General features: G+C 38.0%; 1 protein-coding gene and 1 long non-coding RNA gene across 2 annotated transcripts in view; one reads left to right on the top strand and one right to left on the bottom strand.

Moving 5' to 3' along the window:
* Nucleotides 1-5,000, top strand: part of LOC138042473 (serum paraoxonase/lactonase 3-like) — a 63,667-nt gene that overhangs the window by 39,714 nt on the left and 18,953 nt on the right. The gene's annotated exons all lie outside the window — the stretch shown is intronic.
* Nucleotides 1-5,000, bottom strand: part of LOC138042478 (uncharacterized) — a 15,450-nt gene that overhangs the window by 9,242 nt on the left and 1,208 nt on the right. The window contains exon 2 of the long non-coding RNA XR_011131007.1: nt 4,644-4,933. This is a non-coding gene — a long non-coding RNA (uncharacterized lncRNA). The remainder of the gene's footprint in view (nt 1-4,643; nt 4,934-5,000) is intronic.

Below are 5,000 nucleotides of genomic sequence, written 5' to 3'. Positions count from 1 at the left end.
AAAGAGCAGAAGAAAGTTTCCAGGACGATCGCTCGAGAATAACATATTTACGACATGAAAACAACAGTTATTTTGAACCGTGAATATAGAATATAAAAAGTTACGAACAGCGACAAACATTTTGGGGGATTTTCGCAACGTTCTTTTTTGTTATTGTAAGTTTTGGCTGCACAAATAAATCGCAAAATCGAAAGTGACATCGCCGAATTCAGCGGGCGCTGTAATGAAGTTACCGCGGCATGTTTACTCGCCAAACAGTGAAGCATCTGTGTCATATGATGGCAAGATACCGGGTTTTTGTAAGTTTCTTTTTCTATCAAGTGTTATAAAGTTTGACAATGAAATGAGCGAAGTCAAAACAAAGATCACAATCGCCCAACTCTTGTTTATGCAAAGTCAAAATTTACTCTCCAAGACGCGTATGACGTTATTTATTCTAACCAGGTAATTCCATCATTTTGGAAATAGCAGCTACTTTATTATTCAACTGCGTCACAATTCTCCACTGATTTTGGGACTCATTTTGTTGAAACTCAAGCACGCTTCAAACAGGCCTTTGAACCCTTTCAGCTTACAGAGCAATACGAAAAAACTTCTCCCATATCACATTTCAAGCGTAAGCTCGAAAATTCAATACACAACATGATATAATAATTCACAAAGGCAGAAAATATCACAGAGTCCTTTTCCAGCGAAAAATTTATTGAAACAAACAACATATTTGCTCTTAGAGACGAAAACCTCTTCCTATTTCATTGCGTGCGTGAAGACAAGAAACTCAATCGTGTCAAATTACCATGTACTTCATGTAAATAGAGCTCGCTTTGATTTCGTCTCGACGGGCGATAGATTGTTGTCGAAGTTCAGTACTCGTCGCTTTTGAGATTCCTGCCTAGTTTATCCAACTGACTTTACATTATTGAGCTCCATAAGGGTATATTTTGTTTAAGGATCCACTAAAACGCCATTCGCGTTACATGACTTTCGACGCCATTGCAGGCTAAGTTAATGATTCTGCGCAGTTCCACTACCCTCTCGATCCTAAGAAAATACGCGCAGAAGGCTCTATGCACAAAGACACCACTTACCAGCTAGGGGAGTGACAGGCAAGACTTTTACCGACACGGAAAAAAATACAAAAAAAAACCCGGAAATCTACCTATTTTCCGACTGGGTTTGCCATAGGGTAACCCAGTAAAAATAATCACAATATGAAATGTGACAGCCAAGAATTTTTTGAAAGAAAGATTGCCTCTAATAGCAAATATGTTATTTGTTTCAAAAAATTGTTCGCTGGAAAAGGTGGCCTTTATGAATTCATCATGTTTTCTAATATGCGAGCTTAACTGGATAGTTTTTATGGCAATAGTAAAGCATTTTCGTGTCACAATGCGGTTGGCGTCTTTCTGTTCTGTTAACCTGTGTTAACTTAATTAAATATACTATGCCTCGTGATTTCCACTCTCAAAATTACCTCTAGAACCTACTTTTTGCGTAGAATAAGCTTTTAGAATTATGTCCTTGTCCTCTGTGGTGATACTTGACGATTCGGGAACGTTTTGTCAAAAAAATATTCATAACGGGTCACACGCGCAACTTGATCGCCCGCAAAAAAACTCATGAAATATTCACAGACCGGTCGATTTCTCTGAAAGGGTGATTGCTAACGAATAGAGAAAGATTTTCACAATAACTAAAAGTTCCTGTGTTAAGCATGGAAATTCGACGATGCGGTAAATGAGACTAAATTTGTTGCCTGCGTTGCTATTTTTGTGTTTTGACAGATTTTGACAGAATATTAAATTATGAAAAATATCTACGGAATACGGATAAATCGTTAAAAAATCTTTATTTTTAGCGGTTATTTGAACATAAAAGATGGAATGCTTGGCGAGAAATAATATTTTGTTGATATTTGAAAGAAGAAAAATTTCGCAGGAATCAGGAGGCGGTGAAAATGAGTTACAGTGTGTAACAAATTTGCATACGTGCGTTGAAATGTGATCCGCTAGGAGACTGGAATTTTATTTCTCTGACAAATGATTTTGTCATTGTAGTGTAAAATGAAGTTTATTTAGTTAGGCATCAATATTTCTTTAACTTCCTGGTTAATCCAATTTATTGCTACCAATTACTAGTGCGAAGATTGTTTACATGGAACTCACGCTTTTTGCGAATTTTGAGTGTCACGAAATTACATCATTTGCGTGACAAATGTCCCTTTACCCTAACACAAAAACATTCAGATAGTAACAAACTTCATATTTATTAACCATTTCTTCTGCTTTTGTGCTTGTCAGCATTGTGATTTGCGATAATTCGCAAGTCTGTTTTTGTATCTCATAGATGTTTGGCTCGTCATCGGGGTAAAAACCTTTGAGATTCGCAGATGACGTAACACAAAGGAACACAAAAGAGGCAAAAAAACATCAAACAATAACGTAACCCTACCACGAGCTAACAAAACAAAGAAAAATTTTCACAGGTTTTTGCACCGAGGTAAACCAAGATGTTCAGATTTTCAATTACATGGCCGCTCAACCTCGCGATTGTGTAAATAGTTCACCCTGAAGTCACAATAGATACGTTTCTCAGGAACCCAACAAAGAAGGCTTCCTGACCCGACATGTGAAATGTAAATATTCAGTTAAATATTACAACAAAATTAAAAAAACCAAAGACGGAAGTTTGTTGGCTAAAAAGTACGTTGTTTTACTCTGAAAACAACGAACGATTAACATTATTTCCCGTAGTTCATTCGGTTGACACAAGGTGATCACGTTCACCTTTACTCAAGAGCGTGTTGGTTATCTTTAAACTGAATTTATTACCAAAGCTTAAAAAACTAAAAGACCTCAAAATGGGACAGGATATTACAAAATAATTAAAGGTGTGAACGTGTGAGCCAAAGGGCCTCTGCTGGTGCGACATGTGGGTGACCCTCAAATGGTCTCAATGACCCCCCCACGTGAAAATATTAACTGTAACCCTGCAGTTCAATACCACCCAATTCAGTGCCTTTTGTTTTTGTGTAACACGTGCCACAGGCAACCCAGTGTACGCTTTTTTCAGATCGTCTTGTGTGCCTGAAGACTGTGCAGAGTTAAGTACAAAATATATGTAAATTGCCAGACAACTGAGATGCGACTTCAGTAAACATTGTGATGCATTCAAGGCGTCCGATTCCTTTTAAACCCGTACAGAATTTGCCATTTGATTTCAGTGTTGTACATAACACCACAGTTAATAGCCAAATAACATTAGAAACAAAGCTCACTTTGTGATATCCAAGGGCGAAAGATGCAATTGTTGTCGAAGACCATTACTCGTCGCTTTGAAGATTTCACATGTTTATTTTCACCGCCTGTCTTGTTTATCCAATTGACTTTCCATTATTAAGCGCCATAAGGGTATATTTTATTTAAAGATCCACTAAAACGCCATTCGCGTTACAATGACTTTCGACGCCATTGGAGGTTAATTAAATTTTCTTCTGTGACCACTGGATATAATTTACGCATTTCTACTATCCCCTGAAACTGCCTAAACATACGCGCAGAAGACTCTACGCACAAAGACACTACTTACCAGCAAAGGGATAGGGAAGACTTTTCCTGACACGGAAAAGAAAAAAAAGAATAATAATAATAAAAAGAAGAACAAGAAGAACAAGAACAAAACCACGAAATTCCACCCATTTTCCGACTAGGATTGCCATACATTACCTGCAGAAGTCATAGCATTCAACACAACGTTTCAGATTCAATACAACCCAAGTCATACTGGTAGTGTACATGGAAGTTGCACAATAGATTTTGCTTACTGTATGTCTTTGATAAGTGCTCTCCAAAATTTGATCTTTTATATTTTGACAACTGGGTGCATATTTCTGTATTTAAATTACAACAAATGGTATATTTTAAATATTTGATTATCGTGCTATGGATTCAAGTGTCGAGATATTGTGCATATCTTCACGTGTCGCGCCGGGACAAAGTGACCTTTACGTGCATCACTGCACGAAAGGTTGTTCATCTTGGAAAGATGTTTTCACATTTCGCCTTCATTTCTCTTTGCATGCGCAAAAGATATTTCGATGAGTCATTTCGTTTCATCTTAGACAGTTCAATTAGCGTTAACTTTCCTTTCTCAAAAACTGAGCAAAAATACCCATCGATTAGCAAAAAACGATGTGCTTAGCCATTTTGGAATACACTATTTTTACCTCGTTTCCATGGTCCAGTGGACAGTGCCACCACCTACAATCAAGATGACCCGAGTCCGGGTATTCACTACACACACATTCGAACATCATGAGAAGCGCAATGTAAGGCCGATGTGAGAAGGGGAGACTTCTCCCTCGTCTTTTGTTTAGTGCTAAATTAACCATACACCACTGTATTTTCGCAGGCCCGAGTTTAGGCTAACTGTAGCCTCTTGTTTTCTGTACTTTACCGAAACTTCTACTCTGGACAATAACTCTCCGTTTTTACTAACACCACCTTCTAGCCTGTCCTCCAGCCCATAACGTTTTTCAAGGTTAGTTGCCAGAGTCCGTGGTCCTTGAAAATGCCTGGGCAATGGCTTAACAAACAACTCACACAAATCATTACAACTTAATTCCTTTATAAACAAACACATACCTGGCCGCTGGAGCATCACTCCCTTTTTCGATCAGTTGCTCTTTCGTTATCTTTGATTCGACGTCTTTCAGAAAGTCCTTTTCGTTGCTGTCAACGTATTTTTCCAGGCCATCAAGAATTATAATTTCCTTCTTCCCAAAGGGACGTTTCCAAATCGATCTTTTTCGTTTGACTAACAGAGTTAAAGGTTTTACTGGCTTTGAATGTCCATGCAACATGGGTAAGAAGTTGGGATCACCAAAGTTCTCCTTAGAAAACTTATAAAGCAGCTCCTCGATCATGATCTCAAACTGAAATTGAAATTGTCATCGGAATCATTGTAGTGTCTCTAAAACGTCCTTAGTGAGTTCGCTGGAA

The sequence above is a fragment of the Montipora capricornis genome, chromosome 3, assembly GCF_036669925.1.
Source record: "Montipora capricornis isolate CH-2021 chromosome 3, ASM3666992v2, whole genome shotgun sequence".
NCBI classification, from domain to species: Eukaryota; Metazoa; Cnidaria; class Anthozoa; order Scleractinia; family Acroporidae; genus Montipora; species Montipora capricornis.
The sequence above is the reverse complement of the archived record's forward strand: the minus strand, read 5'-3'. Positions and strand labels throughout refer to the sequence as shown.